This window comes from Toxotes jaculatrix, chromosome 13, assembly GCF_017976425.1.
Source record: "Toxotes jaculatrix isolate fToxJac2 chromosome 13, fToxJac2.pri, whole genome shotgun sequence".
NCBI lineage: Eukaryota > Metazoa > Chordata > Actinopteri > Toxotidae > Toxotes > Toxotes jaculatrix.
Window position 1 is genome coordinate 733135 of NC_054406.1, and position 21866 is coordinate 755000.

Sequence of the window (21866 nt, forward strand, 5' to 3'; positions counted from 1 at the left end):
CTAACTCTGTGCTGTAAAATGATGCAGTATTCCATCATTCATGTTCCTTCCACCCACAGTGAATCTTTGCACTGATGAAGCTGAGGAATGAACGATGCTGCGTTACCATGTGACAGGAAGTCAGCTTCATGTGTTCATGTGAAAGGTTTATTATGTAGCATCACAGATATAATGTTTCACAGCATGGTGAATGTGTGATGAATGTCTCATGAACACATGAATATATGACGAAGCATCAGAACCTGATGTGACACTACGTGATGCTATGTGATGTCATGTGACTGTCACATGACTGACTGACTGTGCTGCAGGCCTCAGGTTTGTTCCGGATTGGGTCTGACCGCGCTCCGGTCCTCCTCAGGTCGCTCAGGTCGGAGTCAGACAGGTCGAATCCTTCGCCGGCAGCTGATTCGTACCTGAGCTGCAGCTCTCACCTGGATTCTGTCTCCTGCAGAGATTCTTCATCAATCACTCGTCATAAAACATCAGACTAATCATCTGAGCTGTAAAAGCTGGATGGATGAACTGACGGAGGGACGCACAGACAGAAGGGCAGACGGCGAGTCAGCGATGAAGACGGACGGAGACGAATCACAAATGGAGACATTTTAAAATCTCATTCTTTGACGGATTGTTCATGAAGTCATTTCAGTGATTTATCTCCTTGTTCATCCATCCATCTTTCTGTCTGCCTGTGTGTCCGCTCATGTGTTCGTTCATCTGTCTGTCCATCGATCTTCTAACCCTTCCGTCCATCCATCGGTCCACATCTCGATCACTTCATCACTCACATCATCCTCACCACCCTCCGGCCGTGTTCTCTCTCTTCTTCTCATTTATCTCCATTTACGTCTCACCCTGGTTTCCATTTTCTTCTTTCATGCTCTCCCTACTTTTCTTAATTTCTTTTGTGTCCGTCCACTTCACATTTCCATTTTCCCTTCATTTCTGTCTCAGTTTCTGTCGTCTGTCCCACTTCTGATTCTTCATTGTTCTGTGTTTCAGGTTCCTGTCTTTGTCTTCTGTCCTCGTCTTCTTTCTCAGGCTTATGAGTCTTTTTTCCACTGCTCTGTTTTTCTGCATCTCCTGTTGTGTTGCTCTTCTTTTCCTTCTCTTAATGCCTCCCTCCATCTTTTTGTCTGCCCCTTCAGCTCCGAGCTTAAAGACTCAAATCTTCCTCCTAAGCTGCTAAAAAAGCCAATTTTGAAGTGGAGCTTAAATGTGTGATCAGCAGGCGCTTTACAACCGCGGCTAATGAAACAGTGATCTCATTTATTCTCCATTTTTAAAAGAGTCACTCGCTTCAATTCAAAATACTTTAATCGGCCCTTAAGCGGCAATTTGAAGCAGCAAGTCTGCAAACAAAAGTACACGCACGATTCATTTACACATAAAACAGCCTGAAAATGACAGATGAAGTGTTGGAGATGAAACGAGGATCAGTGGCAGAGTCTGTTCCCAGCATCCATCCGTTTAACCCAGGTGATCAGAGACCGTCCTGCTGGCGTCAGAGGTCAGAGGTCAGAGGGGACACGGTGTGTGGGCCAGTGCTGAGGTTTAACGACGCCTCGGTGAGCAGGAACCAATGAAAACACACGATGCTGCCCTCCTCCTTTCCTCTGACCCAGTTTGAGTTTCTCCTGGTGGCTCGTGCTAACACCCCAGCTCTTCTTCTACTGTTCAATCCAAACAAACTGCAAACATTTAAAGAAGAGTATGACTTCCAGTTTATCAGACAGAGAGTGTTTATGAGAGCAAATGGAAAAGCTTTCATGGGCTGGAGACGTTTTATTAGAGCAGTCAGCGAGCAGAGGAGGTGATATTTATTTAGAGAAATGCCTCTGTGCTCCGTCTTTAATAAGCTGAGTGCTTGGACTCACAGAGCGAACAGACTGCTGCTGGTCACGCTGATAAAGCCTCTCTGATGCTGATTCAGACAGAAAGAGGCAGAGAAATGACAGAGAGAGACGGATTCACCAAGGTTAGAGTGGGAAGGACAGACAGAGGGAGGGACACCTGAGGAGGAAAGAGAAGCGAGGTGAAAGGATAAGGCGGAGGGAGAGATAAGAGAAGAATAACCAACAGGGAGGGAGAGATAAGAGGGCAGAGAGGAACGTCATTCTAACTGAAGGAGGAGTAAATATTTAGAAAACGAGCTGCCGTTAAGTCTCTGGCTCCGGGTGGCTTAAGACCCGTTAAGTCCTTTTACTAGCCCCCAACCTCAGCGTGAACCTGGCAGCAGCCGGGATCCATATGGCTCAGATGGTGTGATGACGAGCTGACAGGATGAAGACGCCCTGAAATGACAGTTGGAGTCATGAGGATTAGCCAGATCAGGCTAATGCTGCTGTCAAATGTTGGTCTGGACTGTGCATCTCTTTGTCCCCAAACTGTCTTCGTCTTAGTCCATATATTTCAGATTAAGCTCAGGACAGCCCCAAAAAACACACGTCTCAGAAAACTGTGGGGAATCTGATACAAACTCTGAGTCAGAGAGCAACGTCACGCCCGGTTTCAGCCTCTGTATGCATGTATATAGGTATGTATGTATGTAATATGTATGTATGTAAACACTGTGAACTGTTGCTGTAGTGTCTCTCACTGATCTCAGCTGTTTACCATCAATGCAGCCATGAAATGAACATGTTTAAGAATGTGTTTTATCTGGTTCCTTCTTCTCTGGATGTTTGTGACTCAGAGGAAACAGATGCTCGGAGCAGACGGAGCAGATGTGGTTCATTCTCAGTTTGTACTGAAACAAAGAAAATACACGTTTAAAAGCTCGAAGTTTTCAGAATCACCGAATGAAAAGCTCTACACCGATGCACCAGACAAGAATATTCCATTTGATGAGATTTATAGCTCAGAGCTGCTCTCTCACGCTGCAGCTTCTGAGTGTCAACAGCCCTGATGGGACATGTTGATGTAAAATTAGTGTTGGAGCTTAATGTTCGATATTTCTGCAGCTAATCTTCTCATTTTCACTGACCTCTCTCTGATCTCTGCTACTTCAGCTCCCTGAAAGACTGAGGAACGTCTGTCCACTGATCAGGAGGCCGTGTGCAGAAATGTTAGCACACCTGAAGTGTCTCTCTGTGGGACAACCAGCTGTAACCTCTGGATAACTCTGGAGGATCTGTGGGACAGAGGTCTCAGTCTCAGTCTGACAGCCAGAGGTCGAAGGCTCGGATCTGTCTGAGTCCCCCGCCCTCGGGTCAGCAGCCGGCCCCCACGCAGCGGCTGCTAATAGACGTCAGCTCCCTCTGTTAAATCAGAGGATATTGGGTGATTCAGCAAAAGCCTCACGGTGCATTTACAGGAAGACGGATGAGACTGTAAAATGAGATTTAATGTTAGATTTATGACGGCGGAGCTGCAGGCGGCAGGAGAGAAAGTCGGGTCAGTCAGAGCTGGTTGACTCGTCTTAAAGCAGAATAAATCCTCAGCACTGTTTTATTGAGCAGTTTGAATTGATAATAGAACGTCAGAGTTCAGTTATTGCATTTAACCTCAGAGCTGCTCAGTTTCAAGAGGGTTCAGTCCGTTTCCACAGTGATACTCAGGACCAGCTGCAGCATCACGGTGCAGGCTTCAGCACCATGCAGGTGTCAGACAGACTCAGTGAAACGCAACACACAAACTGATAATCAGTCAGTCTGTCTGTCTGTCTGTCTGTCTGTCTGTCTGTCTGTCAGTCAGTCAGTCAGTCAGTCAGTCAGTCAGTCAGTCAGTCAGTCAGTCAGTCTGTCTGTCTGTCTGTCTGTCTGTCTGTCTGACATCTGACAATTCACCAAATTAAAAATTAAAAAGCACAACGAGTAGATTCAATGTAATTTACTCACCATATTGTTCGTGTGTGTGTGTGTGTGTGGGGGGGGGGGATTATTCCCCATAATCCTCGGCTGCAGCGACCACAGAGGATGCTGGTCATGGTCTCAGCTGATGAAGAGTCACAGGGTGAAGAATCTGCTGAGTCATGACAAAGCTCCTGACCCTGAGAGCAGAAAGAGCAAGTCAGCAGATTAACAGTGACAGGAGGGTGTGTGTGTGTGTGTGTGTTTGTGTGTGTGTGTGTGTGTTGTGTCACTTTTGAAAACACCTGGCAACACACTTGAATATTTTTGTGTATTCTGTCTGTATTCTTGTGTTTATGTATCACCCAGATTTAATTGATTATCAGTTGATTATTGGAGAGAATGAAACAGATGAAACAGCACGTCAGTCTGATCAGCACAAAACCAGCAGCAACAACCCCCAGGAGGCCGTAAGCAGGGGGCTAGTTTTGTTGTATGACTAAGCACATGTAGCTTTTAGCTCTGTGTTTGGTCTCCACCAGCTGCTGAGGGAAACATCTGGATCCTCAGCAGCTGCTCTCTCACTGAGTCTGTCTGTGGACAGAGGCTGTTTACGGCTTTTATTCTGAAAACACTGGGACTGAACCAGACAGGAAATGAGGAGCTAAAAGAGGCTGAAAGGCTGCACAGAGCTGCAGAGGTGGTTTAACTCTGTCAGGTTAATCAGTCGATTTACAGATATCGATCAGTGAAGCTTCTGTGGGTTTTTATTGTTCTGGTGGTTTCTTTCCCGAGCTCAAGGTGACTCTTCAACACACACACACACACACACACACACACACACACACACACACACACACACACACACACACAAAGGTTTGTGATCTGATTAGAATTATAAGAATGACAAACACACACACACACACAATTTTATGCTTCAATACACACAAACACACAATGATTTAAATTTGAAATATGATTTGAATTATGATGTGTGCTGTCTCTTATTCTCTTTCACACAAAGGTTGGGATTTGATTTACATTAGAAAAATAAGTCTCTCACACACACACACACACATACACATACTCACACACACACACTCACACTCACACACACACTCATAATTGATAAGACTAAAGATAAAGAATAACTCTCATTCAGACACAAAAGATTAAATTATGTAAAAAAAAGCTCTTTCTTTTTATTTCTTTGTCTCTTACTCACACATACGCACACACACACGCACACACACACACACACACGCACACACACACGCACACACACACACACACATGCACACACACACACACGCACACACACACACACACGCACACACACACACGCACACACACACACACATGCACACACACACACACGCACACACACACACACACATGCACACATACACACACTCACACACACACACGCACACACACACACACACATGCACACATACACACACGCACACACACACACGCACACACACACACACACACATCTGAATCACCAGAGGATGCTGAGGACAGAGGTGTTTATTAGTTTCATTGCTGTGATATTAAAATGAAATCCACAGTGTGTTTGTGTGAGAAGCAAAGAGAGAAAAGGTGATAAAGAAGGAAAAGAAGATGATGAGGATGAGAGGAGAAAATGGAGGGATGGAGGAGGAGAAGACAAAGCCAGGAAGAGGAGGATTAAGGAATAAAGGAGCGAGCGACAGGAGGTCTGATTAGATTCGTCCTCTGAATGTGCGATGAGCTCGTCGGCAGGACTGTGAGGAAGACGTCTCGTGATTAATGCTGCTCTGTCAGCGACAATCAACAAACAAATTTCAAATGAAAAATATGATCCATAAAGCTGAAATATGAATCATTGCTGCTGCTTATTATTCACGTTCCTCTGTGCCTGTGTGTGCTGTTGCAGGATGCAGGAGGATTTAAATGGAAATGAGCAGCAGTGGAGGTGTTTTGTTGGCCTGTATCGCAGCATCGCAGGAAGCCACAGCCTCCTCGCTCAGCCCGCAGAGCTGAGGTGCCCTTGAGCAAGACATTTCATCCCCACCCTCACTCCAGGAGACAGGTGGACAGCAAAGGTCAAAAGGTCTTCTAATAAATATTCTCCTTGTCAGTTCAGTCACAGTGTTTCAGTCACACTCTCACTGACGCCGCCGCCTTAAGAAGCCAAAATGTCTGACGTGTTATTTTCTGTGAAAACATCAGGTAACTATAAAAAAAACAAACTGCTGTGAACAGACTCCACTGAGAAGCACACACAGCTACAGAGCAAGAACCATGTCAAAGGAAAAGACAACCTCACCTGGAGATAAAAATAATAAGTAAGAACTTCATTCAGAATCCTGCTGTTTTTAAGTTCCCTTCAGTATCACGGTGACATCACGGTGGTATCCAGTGAGAGATGTCTGTACATCCACAGCTGATTCCCAGCTCCTGAAGCTCCTGATTCTTCTTACTGTCAGTTTTGGTTGACAGCTTTTTGGCCTCTGTGCTGGAAAACTTGAGGTGCCAGTTTTATCAGGTAAACATCTTATTTACTTATATTTACAACCTCAGAAAGGGTACGGTGGCCTGCAGGGACAAAGATTCAGAACAGATAACCTGCAAAGACTGAATGTTACTGAGCTTTGAAAGATGCTGTAAACTCTGCAGCTGTTCATGGCAGGTTGCTCTGATAGATTTATTCACCACACACTCATTTTCACATGCAGGGCAGCTGCTGCCTGACCGTGTGTGTGTGTGTGTGTGTGTGTTTCGTATGAAGACATCAGCTCTGATGAAGTGAAGGACCATATGCGCCACATTTCCTGCTTTACCTGGCGCTCAGACACGTTTTACCTCTCAGCCGTGTGTGAGATGCTCTTCCACTCAGACGTCATGATCTCCTGCTGCTCACATCAGAGGAGACGCAGCAGAAACACTGTGTGCTGCCTCAGTGCAGAGGCTCATCCATTTCTTCCATCATTAACCACGATGGGAACACTCACAGGATCCGGGGAAGCTTTTCCTTCTGTGTGTTTGTTCCTGACATTTGTCGATGTGATTGTGTGTCTGTGCTCCTGCGGCTGTTAAAGTCCTGAACACCTCAGGTTTATTGTTTTCATACTGATGAGAGCGATGACTGATGAGAGCGATGGAGTCCACGGGTGAGAAGGGGGCGCTCATGCATTTATTTATTTCATGCATTTCATTCTGTTGGGTCTCAGTGAGGCTGCACCGCTGCTGGTGAATATGTGAGCTGTATATATGTGCTGTTTACATCACTCTGCAGCTGGAAGGCAGCTGATCCCAGCTGTGATGGCTGCAGGTTGAGTGGACAGATCTTTATGCCATGGTCCCGTTTACCTGTTTTTGTTTTTACTGTAAGACTTCACCTTCACGTCCATCTGTGAGGACACGGTCCCCACCTTCAGAGGTGATCCAGCCCCTGACCTGGACCTCCTGTTCTGTGGGTTTGTTTTTTTAAAACGAGCAGCTGGTGGTTCTGGTTTCTCTCCGCTCAGTGTTTCAGAGCAGAGCAACAGGGGGAAGATGCAGACATCACAGTTTAATCAGGCACACAGGAACGCTAACTCAAGCACAATCAAAAGCTTATTTCCCCAGACATCACTGGTGCTCATATCCTGTAATTTGTTGTTTTTCATAAACAGTGAGATGGAGGAGGAAGGGGAGGGGGAGGGGGTCTACAGAAGGACAAACAGAGAGGAAGACATGATGACAGACAGACAGACGGACGGAGAGGCTGCTGAGTACAGAGGGGATTTGGTTTCTAATCCCAGCGCTGTGTGTGAGGCGTCTCCTTCACTTTCCTTTTTCCACTTGCCTCTAATTATCCTGCAGAGAAACAAACTCAATTTGTCGGCCGGAAATTTAATTGAAGTTTCCTCGTGGAAATCATTTTACACCCGTGAAGAGCACACTGGAGAGGCCCGACTTCTGATTATCAGACGTAGCAGTTTTAGTAGTTACACTGTCAGTAACTGCTGTGCTGTTTACCTTCTTTACACTGTGTTGTTTTGTTTTCCACAATCTTTCTGGAGAAATTTCCCTTTGGTCAGGTTGGTTTTTATATTAATTACTGTCAGAAATAATGAAGATGTTCCCAAATATTTAGTTCAAAAATTTAATTTTTAGTATGATGTAACTGTCAGGGAGACAATAAATCTTTGGTTTCCAGAAAATGGATCTGCAGCTACTTATATACATATATATACATATATATATATATATATACATGTATATGTATATACATGTATATGTATATACATATACATATACATGTATATACATATACATATATATGTATATACATGTATATATATATATATATATATGTGTATGTGTATGTGTATACGGATGGACAGTTTTTAAAGACGGATGAAGCAGAGATTTGCAAACCTGGCGCCTACATTACCCACAATGCACCTGGACTGCCGACAGCTGGGGTGTGTTGAGCTGGCGCTGCTGTGTCCTGGAGCCTGGAAGCGGGGCGGGGTCCCCCGCCCTGTGATTGGCTGCGGGGGGTCGGTTATGATAATGAGGGGGCGTGGTCTGCAGCCGGAGCCGCTGGGCTGCTCAGAGACGCCTCAGTGTGCCGTTAGGTCCGGGGCTGGGCGCGCGGTCCGTCGCGGTCTCCGTGTCTCTCCGTCAGCTCTGTCTCGCGGTGGATTTATACCTGAAGCGGCTCGCGGCTGAGGAGGATTTTCCCGCCGGTTTGGTCCCGATTCTTTTGGAAATAAGCGAAGCTGTTGTGGATTAACGGAGTGTTCGGTCTGCACGGAGACGGATCGGAGTCCGGACCCCGTCTGTCTTCTGTCTCTGCGGAGATGTGGACACAGGAAGGTGAGGCTGTTCTTCTTCGGGCGTTTCTGCTTCTCCCGGTGTCTGTGTGTGTGTGTGTGTGTGTGTGCGCGCATCCCCGGTACTTGCCTCTTTGCTGTGTGAGTGAGTGTGTGTCTCTCTCTCTCTCTCTCTCTCTCTCTCTCTCTCTCTTTGGAGCGCGTGTGTGTTCGGTACCTTTGATTGATGGCTGCCAGTCACCCGTCGGTCAGCACGCGCAGCAGCGGCGGGTCTCTGAGGCTTCATTAACTCCGGTCACCTTCCTCCCGTCATCCTCTCTGCGTCCTGACGCTTTAACTTCCAGCTTTGTTCTGACGGTCGGTCCGGGCTCTGCGGGACCGAGCTCTGCGGGTCCGGGCTCTGCGGGACCGAGCTCTGCGGGACCGAGCTCTGCGGGTCCGGGCTCTGCGGGACCGGGCTTGTTCTGGCTCCTCATGCTTTGTGTTTGACCGGAGGTTGGATTTGGACCCGGAGCCGCAGAGCGGCCGGGATCCGGTGTGTGTGTGTGTGTGAGGGTGTGTGTGTGTGTGTGTGTGTGTGTGAGGGTGTCTCTGTGTCTTTGTCTCTTCTCTGCTGTAAGGGGGAAGATGACAGACGCAGGTGGACTGAGAACTGAAGTATCGCGATCTCGTTTTTTTTTTAACGGTGCTGATCCAAGATCCGAGTCAGCTCCAGTATTTGTCTTGTTCTGGTTCCAGTCTCTGACCAGACTAATGTCTTTATGTTTTTCATTCATGGTTAATGAAAGTGTGAACTGGTTCCAGAGGTCCAGACTGGCATCTTCAGTCCATCTGTGGTGTCCGATCCGCATCACTGTCACCTGGGACAAAGGAAACCAGAATCCTCCTCGGTCCAGAAGCTGCCGGCAGCAGAGTGATTCACACTGATTCAAACAAATAATTGATTGTTAAAAGTTGTTTAATTTCCTGTCAATTGAAATCAGTTAATTCATGGCTTCATTGATTCAGCTTCAGCCCTGATGATGTACATTTTATATCCTGATCCTGATCCTGATCTGACTCCTTTTCAGACCAACACACTGAGCTTGTGCTGTGGATTCCTACTGAACATTTAATGGGAACAAAGAGAAATGTGTGAAAACCTGGATCAGACTGGGCCTGGGTGGAGTCCAGACCTCATGATGAAGCTGCTCCGTGGTTTTGATGGTTTCTTGGTGGAGGTGGTTCAGGTGGTGCTGATGATTGTGGTCTGTTGATTGATCGGACCTGTTGGTGTTAAAGCCACTCGTCCTTCGTGCAGGTGGAAAACTCCACGTTTCCCTGAAGCTTCAGTCCATGATCCGGATCCTGTGCTGGAACCGGGGGCTCAGCTCTTTATCTTTGTCTCTTCAAGATGTAGAAACCCTGAAAAAAAAGGAAAATAGTTCCACAGGACCATCATGTAAACGCCACACCAGCCCCTCCCACCCTGAGGGGTGGGGGGGCAGATAAGACCCTCTGATCAGGGATTTAGGGGTAAATTCTCAGAGTGAACAACCTAAATTGTCTCTAAGTGGCTGTTATCGGCCTGTCGCTGAACGGGCCCCGGCGTCGTCGGTGAGCTGTGGGAGGAAAGAGAGCAGTCGGCGTGGTTTGTCCTGCCGCTGTGTGTGCGTTCATCACCGCTCTGAAATAAAGTGGAGCGGAGTCGGTGAAACGCAGCCATCACTTCAGGAAGGACGCCGTTCTGCCAATTAACCGCCAATTATGAGCAGGATATTGAATTATTAATGTCAACACTGATGCTTTTTGGCAGCGGAGCCACAGTGAAGCTGCAGTGAGTCAGCAGCCTCAGCCACTTTCACCGTGAGTGAGTTAGACTGAGGGAAACACTGATCAGGTTAAACTGACAGGAAACAGATTCTGTGTACCTGTGTACCTGTGTATCTGCGTACCTGCGTACCTGTGTACCTGTGTATCTGCGTACCTGTGTACCTGCGTACCTGTGTACCTGCGTACCTGCGTACCTGTGTATCTGTGTATCTGTGTACCTGCGTACCTGTGTACCTGCGTACCTGTGTACCTGTGTGGACCAAAACTGTTTTATGATGAATGAATTATTAACAATGACTCTTCCCCCCGCTGCAAAAAATAAGGAGCAGTAACAGCAACAATATTTAAACACACACTACGTGTTTCCTGTTCCGGACACTGGACTGTGACCATGGTTGTTACTGTGCTGTAGCTACACACTGCTTCCTGTAACCATGACGACAATGTTTCACTGAGCTACACAAAGTTTTCAGACTGAAGCAGGAATCTTTCCTGCCGGTCAGGAACCAAACTACAGCCCAGATGATCAGGTCCGACTCACCGTATTTAGGTGGAGCCATCAGCCAAAAACAGGAATCACAGTGTTATAATGTACGTTCAGGTGTTGGCACGGTGCATGCTGGGATATTTATCTTTGCTTCTGTCCGTCACAGCTCGTGTTGTTCTCTGTGATCCTGACCTGGAGGTTTAATTTCACCTCTTCTTTGTTAAACTCAGGATATAAACCAGGATTAACCTCAGTTTTCCCTGCACACCCCCCCCCCCCCCCCCCTCCTCCATCCCCCTCCTCCACCCCCTCCTCCACCCCTCTCCTCCACCCCCCTCCAGTCTGGACTCGGTCTTCCATTGTTCACTCTGACGGCGTGTGAAGGTGTTGTGAACTAAAATGTCTCTTTGTGTTGTTTGAATCCGGCTGTGAACGAGCCCCGTCCTCACAAATCTGTCACCGGACCAGCCAATCACCCGGCCGTCCGCTCACCGCTGCCTGTCCATTGTGTGTGTTAACCTTGGGGTGCGTTTGGACACAATAACCTGCGAGTCCCCGGTGGGCGGGCTGATGGCGAGGAGGAGGAAGCGGAGAGAATGTTATTCCAGCGCAGGGAGATTAGCTGCGTCGCTGTGAAAGCCTCCAAACTGCCGCATGTCATCAGCTGTTATGTTCTCTGTGCAAATCTGAGCCGCGGGACTCGCCTTTTGTTCTAATCCTCTGTGTGTGTGTGTGTGTGTGTGTGTGTGTGTGTGTGTGTGTGTGTGTGTGTGCGGTGATGATGTATTCCTCCTGTTCATTTCCGTCTTGTCTCGTCTCCTAGCAGGAAGCAAGGAAAGGAAGGAAGGGAGGTTGAGAGGAGAATAAACAGGCTGTGAAACAGGAAACACTTTACATGTGAAATGTGAGTTTACGTTTCCAGTGCTAGCAGCCGATCAATAAGCTGATCGATCTGTCAGGCTGCAGATAAAGATTATTTTCATTATCGATTAATTGATTAATATCAATTAATTTCAGTCCTTAAATTCCAAACCAAAGAAAATCAATAAAATTTCACTTCCTGTCACATGATGGCTTCTCCCAGCTGCTCCCAGCTGCTCCCAGCTTCTCCCCTGGAATGGTTTCCAGTGCTGGAGCTGCAGGTGAACACCAGTTCCCCGTCTGAGGTTTTCAGCGTGGGTCAGTTGTGCCTGGCCTCTGCTCGCTCGGCTTAATAAAGGCAGTATTGTATTTTTTACTCTTTAAACCCTCTGGGCTTAAAATAATGTACTGAACAAAGTGTATTTGAAAACACGGCCTTCGAATCTGTGGAGCATCTAAAACGCCCAAAGAAATGAAGTGAAATACAGCTGTGATATGAATTTCTTATTTCTGAATCTGCTGCGTCACAGTAAGACAAACGTCCTGCCTGGGAGAAGCTGTCCGTCTCCGTCTCTGCTTCATGCTGCTCAGGTTGTGCTCCTGTGAAGTTTCAGTCCGACGGCAGCTCTGTGTTCATGATGAGTCAGCTATAAATGTCAATAAGAAACGAAACCTTTTAGCTCTGCGATGGATTTTGAGACGTGATTGAAAAGAAGTGTGTGAATTTCCTGTAACAGGAGAATCTGCTTCTCCGTGGTTGAAGATAATTGGTGATTAATCATCAATAGTTTGGTTTCTCTGTGTGTGAGGACGTTATAAACCTACGGAGTGTGTCAGATATTAGGTGGGATGTTCCTTTAACTCCGCTCAGCTCAGTGACAGGTGTTTTACAGACGGCGCCGGAGCCGCTCTGACGATCCGAGCTGCAGCAGCCGGCCTCGGTCTCGGTCCGGTCCTGAGGACAGGGGAGACGTCCTGTCCTGAGACGTTCACTGGTTCCTTAAACGTAAAGATTCGATGCTTTTCTTCGTCGTGTGTGAAAATGAACGACCAGATCTGGACTTTGAATTTGAAGACGTCACAGTGGACTCCGTCTGTCTCTCATCGTCTTGTCTGTCTCTCTGTTGTTGGACAGCACAGCAGTGTGATGTGGACAGAAGGAAAGGAACAGCTGGACCTGTTCAAAGCTTGAATTTACCGTGTGAGGACAGAGAAGCTGTCCCAGACGTGTCCTGTGTGACCATGCTGAAACCGACTTCACACAAGGAATCAAACACATAAGCTGATGCACAACATGTGGCCAAAAGTATATGGACAGCCCCTGCTCAGCAGTTTTGGGGTTTTCCCAGTTTTGTGTGGAAGCCTGTCCCGCACAGACCCCTGAGCCCTGCCCGGTCCAACGCGAGCCGGGCCTCGTCCCCGCCGTCGGTGCTGGACCTGAGCGATGGTATCAGATCCATCAAATCCACCTGCAGCAGGTGAGCGTGTGCCGCGCTGAGAGAGCAGCACGACGACCGTGTCACCATCAGGTTACAGTGTGTAGTGTGTGCAGTTTGTAGTGTTAGTGTTCATTAACACAGTGTGTCTTCATGTCTCTCACCCCCCTCACCCCCCCTCACCCCTCAACTCCCGCTTCCCTCCCACAGCTTCATTAGCACTGAGAGAGAGACACTGTAGTTTTACTGATGTTAGAAACTCCAGCAAGTTGCATCAGGCTGAACACACACACACACACACACACACACACACACACACACACACACACACACACACACACACACAGTGATGAGGTCATGTCGGGAAAACCAGGCCATCCTAATACACACTATTTTCACTCTGAGTGTGTGTGTGTGTGTGTGTGATGTTATTATAGCGCTTAGTGCTACAAAACGAGGGAATGAAGACAGGACAGGAAGTTCTCAGACCTTTAGTCTGTGTGTGTGTGTGTGTGAGTGTGTGTGTGAGTGTGTGTGAGTGTGTGTGTCTGTGTGTGTGTGTGTGTCTCCCCTCGCTGCTCTCTGCTCGTCTCCGTGGCTTCAGGCTGCTGTAGTGTGATGAATCGAGCGTACCTTTGGGGATCAGTGCATCTTCTTCCTCTCTCCTCCTCCTCTCTTTCGTCTTCTGTTCCCTCCATCCTCTTGTCTTGACACTTTTGGGCAAATCGCAGTGTAACCGTGATGCAACACGCTGAAAACAGTGGACGTTGCACAAAAAGTCGGGGGGAAGATTTGGGTCATCGGGGGAAAAAAGGAGTCGAACCTTTTGATTAAAGTTTGGGAACGTGAATTCGTGTTACATGCAAAGAACACAGGAGCTGCTGCTGGTGTGTTGAGCCGTGATTGGTGTGTTACTGAAGCCGTTTGTGCGGCTGCATGGGACGAGGTGTGAAGCGTCCTGTAGCCCGGCCAGCCTGTGAGGTTTGGTCTCCTGGTCTGTGCCGGGATCAGCTGCACTCTGCGGGAAAACATCGGCCTCTGAGGGAGCAGCGGCTCGGTTTATTTGGCCCTCAGGTTATCACACTGTGTGTTTGTAGCGTCTGAATCATGCATGAATGCTAAACAACTGCTGCATTATACATGAAACATTCACATGCATATTTTACAGCGGAGCAACACCCCAGCATGTTGGGAGATCCTCTTCATGTTCAGATGGATCTCTGCTTCATCTCCGTGTCCAGGACAGAGATGAGTCCAGTGTGTGTGTGTGTGTGTGTGCGCACTGACAGCTGGCTCACAGCAGCTTCCTGCTGCTCAGAGAGATCAGATACGTTTCCAATCATGTGATAAATATATGAAATCAATAATTATTGATAAATGATAAGTATCAGCCATCAGAGCACAGCTGAACAGAGGGGGACTGAGAGACACGATGTCCTCTGAACGTGGCAGAGAGCCGATCAGGTTCATTCTCTGCAGGACACCTGTGATTTCCTGCTCAGGAGCTGTGTGTATGGTGTGAGACAAACTCTCAGGGCGTGGTGTGTGAGGTGACAGGGACACCCTGTCTTTGTCCCTCGTGTGTTTGCCGTCCACAGGGCTCAGAGAGCTTTGGTGTTGCTTTCACTCTGCTGCTTCATGTGGATTTAGACGGAAACAAAGATTTTATCTTCCACAGGAAATGTTTGTTTCCTCTCTCTGCCAAAATAAAAGCCGTCCATCTTCAGCTGTTACATCCTGCAGGACACAGCAGATCTCTCCACTCACACCTGGACAGGTGTTTGACTGAGGGAGATCTTGGGCGGGTTGTGCCTTTACGCTGACATTCACAGTGTGACTGGAACAAACAGCAGTAAACAGCAGGGATGTCCCACAGCACAGTGCAGCTGTGTTTGTCTTCAGCCTCTGTCCAACATCTGCATCATGACTGTCAGGGTCTGAGGGCGAGAGAGGTGCAGGCAGAATGGGAGAGAGAGCAGCAGCATGCTGTGTGTTTCTTTGTGTGTCTGTGTGTGTGATGTTGTGTGAGTGGAGTGGACAGGCAGCTGATGTCGTGTCTCCTGACTGTGACATGTCTCAGGTGTCTTTCTGTCCACCTGCACAGTCACAGCTTTCACAGCTTCGTTCTCTGAAGCGTCAGCTTCGCGTGTCTGCTGTGCTGCGATGGTGTGCATGTTGGTTCTAACACGTTAATGACTCCGTGGTGTTTGCGTGATGTGGGCTGTTTCAGAGAAGATGAAAGCAGGAAGCGTGACCCACGCCGTGGCTCCTCAGAAAGCCTCTCTGCCTTTTTCTGATCAAAGTGGTTTTTCACATGAAGGAAAAGGAATCGTTGACGGAACAACCTGCTCATTTGCATGTAATGTTTGTGCGGTCCGTCACGTTTCTGTGTGGAAGAGTGGAAGTGCTCCGACAGAAGCGTCTTCAGCCGCAGCCGCCGCACACAGAAAAGTGATTTTCAAAATAAATTGCAGGGCTCAGAGGAAATTAGAGAAGCAGAGACAAGAAAATGAGGAGAGAGCGGAGAGATGACAGAGGATGGATATTAACATGAAGAGAGAAATAAAAGAGACGTTTTCCTCCATCAGTCAGCTCAGAGAGCCGCCGCTGCCGCTCGCACAGTGAAGAAAACCTCACCTGCATCATCAGGTCAGAGGTCACACCAGCTCGTGAGCAGCAGATGCTTCCGTTCTCTCCGGTTCTCTGTTCTTTGTATGAGAGCAGAGACCTGGCATTTCGTCTGTCTCACGACCAGGGTGAGTAGAGAGGTCAGAGGTCACAGGGTCAGGAGAGTGCTGGTGTGGTCTGAGTCCACTTTGAACCTCGACCTAAAAAACAGCAGAAAACACGTTAAAGTGAATCTCAGTGAAGCTCCTGTTCTCGGACACGAGGACAATAGTCAAACCATATTTATTGTCTCTCTGGGGACAGCTGGTCGACGTCCTGCTGTGAAGACGGGGGACAGTGCTTCAGTTTCTGTGGGAGTTGTGTGAAAATTCACAGCCGAGGTGTGAACGTTGGTACGAAAAGTTTTCACAGCAGTTCGACTTTCTCCGTCCTCTGCTTGGTGAGATCTGGAGTAAAATCTGAGGTCTGTTATGATGGATGTGCGTCCGTGTGTGGGGTCGGGCTGTGTTATTGATCAGTGAACCGATCATCTGTGGAGAGCTCCTGATCGGTCGTTTACATCCCCGTGTTCCTTTAAACATCCAGGGTTTGATCAACTTTCAGCTTCAGGAACTGAACTTTCATGTTTTCACCACGTCAGGCGTCGACAGCTGTAAAATTCACCGGAGCAGCTGAATCTTTACGGACGTCAGGCCCAGATATTCAGGCTCGTCCGCGCTGACTCGTCTGATGATCAGCAGCCGTGTTGTGTTTTACCTGCAGCGTGGATCTGCCTCAGAGGCTGTGATGGTCGGGAGCTCGGGGGGAGATGGAGGGACAGATCTGGGAGGATTGTTTGTTCTTCAGGGCATCGTTTGTTCCTCCTCTTCCTCCCCCTTCCTCCCTCCTCCCTCCTCCTAAATCTCACCTCTTCTTGCCTTCGGATCTGTTGTCTCTTGTTTTTGTGTCTTGTTTCTGACGGTGAACTGTTTTTTTCTCTCAGCCCCTTTTTCCCTTTTGGTTTGAGCCAAACTCAGCGTGGGTTTATGGACGGACATGTTGCTGTGAGGGTCCAACAGTTTGTCCCAGACAAAAAATAAATGGTGGTGACGGAGTCCGGCTCATGTTGAAGCGGGTTGGGGTCAGGGATCTGTGTGGTACGGCCTACGTCTGCGGGACGGCCTACGTCTGCGGGACGGCCTACGTCTGCGGGACGGCCTACGTCTGCCACAGGAAGCTGGAAAAAGCGCAGCCTGCTGAGCAGTTTGGCGTCAGCGCTTCACGTTCAGAGCGGAACACGTTTAATATTCCTCTGTTCTGCTCGGTCAGCAGCTTCTGCTTCCCTCAGTTCAGAGGAACACATCAGGGCGGCCATGTTGATCAGCTGCTCGTCCGCGGCGTCCTCCCCGGTGTCTCCAGCTGCTGATGAAAGATGCAGACTCTGCGCTGAAGGAGAAGCGATTTTTTCCTGAGCTTCAGGAATGTGAAACATTCAGCTTCGTGACGCCGCGCCGTCGTTCTGCTCTTCGTCAGCGAGCTCGCCACCTGAGATTTGTTTCAACATGTTTTCTTGGCTCGATGTCGAGTGTTTCAGGAATGTGGGAGCAAACCCATTAATCTGACCCGTGTGTGTGTGTGTGTGTGTGAGTGTGTGTGTGTGTGTGTGTGAGTGTGTGTGTGTGTGTGTTGGCTGACCTCCACGCTACCAGGATCTACCCGCTGCCAAACATGTGCAGGGCGGCTGCAGTGCATTTCACACTCAAGCTGTGTGTGTGTCTCAGCGTGTGTGTGTGTGTGTGTGTGTGTGTCTGTGTAAGCTCTCTGCTCCCGTTGTTTGTCGGCTCATCTTCTTCTTTTTGTCGTATCTTTATCCATTTTATCCGGAAGGTTCATCCAGTGACCTTTGTTTCAGTCGCTCTAACACACACACACACACACATACACACACACACACACACACAGAACAATGTGTGGATTAGCCTAAATCCTGTGTGTGTGTTAATGAGCAGCAGATTTACCTGTTGTTGCTGCAGGAGACAGAGCAGTGTGTGTGTGTGTGTGTGTGTGTGTGTGTGTGTGTGTGTGTGTGTGAGCCGAGGGTTAAAGACTCTTTACACTGTGTGTTTGTTGCACCTGTGATTCTCCTCTTTGTGCGTCTGTCGTTTCTTTGTGTTGCTGCGGTGAGGACAGGAAGTGATCCTGTTTTCTTTTATTTTGAAGATATCAGATTGTTAGGTCGCTGATCTGCGTAGCTAACCAGCTAACTGTGCCGTTAGCGCAGTGTGAACACAGCTAACTGGGACGCAGCAGCAGAGTAAAGGTGAGAGACGTCACCTGCACGATGACACATCTACCTGCTGAGACGTCCTCTCTGTGAATGAAGCTTCAGTTAGCTCTGTGTTCACAGGCTGAGACGTTTACACACTCATTAACACTCCTCACGTCCTCACAGCTCGTCCTCACAGCTCGTCCTCACAGCTTGTCCTCTCAGCTCGTCTTCACGCTGTCTTTAATTCAGCTGCGTCTTCTGCTTCATTCGAGGACTCATCATAACCGTCTGTGCAGAAATGTGTGATGATGCTGAAGGTCAGCCGTCAGAGCTGAAGCTGCGGTGCGTGTGCGGTGCGTGTGCGGTGCTGTGCGTGTGCGGTGCGTGTGCTGTGCGGTGCGTGTGCTGTGCGTGTGCGGTGCGTGTGCGGTGCGTGTGCGGTGCGTGTCCTAACCTGCTGAGGGTTTAGCAGTGGTACAGTAAATCTGCATGAGGTGACAGATGTGCCAGTTTTCCTGCAGGAAGCAGCAGCAGATTTACACGTATGAACCCGGGGAGGCTGCGGCGTGTGAGCGTGAAGCAGGACGAGCTCTGCCGGATGCTCGCAGCGTTTCGTGCTGTGGATTAGCTTCACTCTGCTGCAGCCTGCGTCGGCGCCGATGCTAATATATGTGTTTGATTTCCATTTGAACAAACAGTGTGACAGGGAGGCTCCTCGATTCACCCATTCACTCATTCACCCATTGACTCACTGGAAATCAGCTGTTTAAATCACATCCCGTCCTGTAACATTTACATCAAAGCAGTGATAAAATGTGGTGTTTGTCTGGGAACTCGTCCCCAAACTGTTCAGAAATCTGCTGTGAGTGAAACGTTCTTCGTGCCGTGGCTGTTTCAGACGCAGAGGGTCGGCGAGGCTCCGGCTGCAGCAGCGTTTCCTCTGCTGCTCGCCGGCAATCAAATCACAATCAAATCTCATTCAACCAACACGTTTGCATGAAGCAGGAATTTGACTGCAGCTCTGTCTGGGCCTGCGTCGCCTCTGTACGCACATCTGTTCCCCACACACACAGACACGCACACACACGCACACACACACACACACACACCCTTCATGCTGCTGCGTCTCTTTCTTTCATGATTTTCTTTCCTTCCCTTTTCTTTCTGTTTTTTTTATTTCTAATTTCTCCCCTGCTGCCCGCCTTCCTCCCTCCGAAGCTGTTTTCGGCTCATTTGCTCGAACCTGCAGGCCGCCGTCAGCCATAACTCAGCCGTCCTCCTCGCCACCCAAAGGCTCACAGACTCGCTTCTATTTTATTTTCCACTGACAGCTGCGGCAGACCTCTGCAGCGATATGACTGATAAGAGTTTTTCCGTGATGGTTGGTGAGCTTTGAAGCTCCGAGCCCCGCCGTCCGTGTCTGAGCCGCTCGATACCCCGTAGACCTCACCGCCGCCTCAGGAGGACCAGAGAAGTGTGGAGAGCAGGGAGTGAGTCACTTATCTGGCCTGCAGTTAGATAATAGCTTCATTTGCACCAGTAATGATGGAGGCTCTTCATTCTGTGCTCGGCTCTGATGAGTGGCTCGCCGCCGGCGTTCCTGTGATGTAGGGTTCAGTTTCAGCGTGACGGCGGTCTCCACTCATCTGCTGCTCCATCCCTCACTTCTCCGGCGGCCATCATCAGTGGAGGGGACGCTGTGGGTAGCTTGGTTAGATTTCTGTCTGTGTAAAGCTCCATGTTTCAGTAAAACACACAGAACGACCACGTTAAAGAAACTTCCACAGTCTTTCAAATAAATACGTTAAAGTGAAGATGAGCTTCACATCCACAGCTTTTTCCGATTCTGAATTTAAATGTTTGACTGGGCTCAACACGCTGGTCTCCAGTGGACTCTGCGGGTCCTGCAGGTCCTGCAGGTCCTCTGTGAGACCCTGAAACCCCTCAGCCCTGCTTCCTGCAGCAGATAATCCCGGCCTCCGCCTCGGTGGCCACGTGCTCCTCGGTGAAGCAGAAGAAAAGATTTTCTCTGAAAGGAGGAACGTTGGTGGAGCGAGTGAATGAAAGGAGGTCGACAGAATTAGATTGAGTCTCAGTGTGAAGTTTCTCCTCTCAGTGGTTGAAAGCTCGGGCAGCTCAAACCAATCAGAAAGTCAACAGGAAGCTGTGAGAGAGCACGCGTGTGTGTGTGTGTGTGCGTGTGTGTGTGTGTGTGTGTGTGTGTGTGTGTGTGTGTGTGCTAACTTTACAAGATGCTAATAGAGACAAATAGATGTGGTTTGGTTTGGTCTGGTTTCAGACTGAGGCTGCAGGATGTTAATGAGCCGACCCTGTTCAATCTGTGTGTTCACATGTCAGAGCTGCGCTGCAGGGGCTGCTGGGTAATGGCGTGTAGCGCCTCTGTGTGTCGGCTGTGATTTAAATGTGAAGCTTCCAGTGACTCAGTATTCTGCAGTGACACACAGATCGTGGAGAGTAATGGAGCGGCAGCAGCACCGACTCTCCTGTGCGCTCTGAGGTTCCAGTGGCTGCTGCTGGATTCAGCCGCCAAGCACAAACATTCGTTAACCACAAACGATAACGAAGTGAATCGGTAATCAGCGTGGACGTCCAGGTTTACGAGCGGACAGGACGGGGCTCAGGACACAGACACTGATCAGGTTTGTCTCCGAGCAGCTGCTGAACATGGAGCAGCATTTAGCAGCTGAAGAGCCAGAAGTTTCCCTCAGGAGCTGGTGGAGACCAAACACGGAGCTAAAGGAGATGGAGCACTGGACTCAGAGTCCTCAGGTGGACTCAGAGACTCAGAGTCCTCAGGTGGACTCAGAGACTCAGTCCTCAGGTGGACTCAGAGACTCAGAGTCCTCAGGTGGACTCAGAGACTCAGAGTCCTCAGGTGGACTCAGAGACTCAGTCCTCAGGTGGACTCAGAGACCGCTCCAGATGAAGGATCATGTTCATGTGGAAATAAAAAAACAGTTTCAGTCTCTGTCACCTTCTTACCTTTAACTATTAAGTATTGGAGAGTGAAGCCAATGTGTCCCACACCGTCCGTGGTTTGTTCCCATCAGGCTCAGTCGGTCTCACATGGTCTCGGTTGGTCTTTAGGTCTCAGCCAACGGCCGACCACTCAGAGTAAGAGCCCAGAATCCTGTCTTCAGTGTTGGTGAAGCTGTTTGAAGAAAAGTTCCTTTGTATGTTTCGGTTTCTGGTTTTGATAGAAACAGAGTTGAGACTCGTCCGTGCTCCTTCGGGTTTCCTCCGCCTCCTGTCGGGTTGGACAGGAACAGGAACAGTAATTTGTCTCAGACTCGGCTCTGTGTGAGACACCGTCTGAAGACAAGTGAAACCGCCTCAGGCTGTCGCTCTGAAGCAAACTGTTAAATTTTAGTTTCCCAATTAAGCAGCTAATTAGAGCTGAGATGTGAAGCAAGCGTCTGCTTCTGGGTGGAGAAATATATCGCAAGCAACGTGAAATTAGTGAAATGCAGGAAACAAATGAGAGGATTATGGGGGAAATGAGACAGCGTGTCGTCCCCGCTCTGCATCTGCATGTGAGCTGCTGCGTCTCCTGTCTCACACATGATTTTACGTCTTCTCCTTCAGTCTGTTTTAATCCCGTCCTCTCTCTGTTAGCTCAGTTTTATGATGTTTCACCAGCAATAAACTTCAAATTGTTTCCCATCGAGTTTTCGGTTTTGACTCTGTTTAACCACTGAGCCATTTCAGCTTCAGGCCCGAGTCCTGAGCGACAGCGTTGTTTGATTCTCTGCTCGACTCCGTGAATTT

At 48.7% G+C, this 21866-nt stretch overlaps 1 protein-coding gene across 1 annotated transcript in view; it reads left to right on the forward strand.

Annotated features, from left to right (window-relative positions):
- Positions 1-8418: 8418 nt before the first annotated feature.
- The window catches only part of LOC121192139 (semaphorin-6D-like), a 49382-nt gene continuing 35934 nt past the window's right edge, over positions 8419-21866 (forward strand). Inside the window, exon 1 of the mRNA XM_041053712.1 lies at positions 8419-8648. The gene's annotated coding sequence lies outside the window, so the exon portion shown is untranslated. The remainder of the gene's footprint in view (positions 8649-21866) is intronic.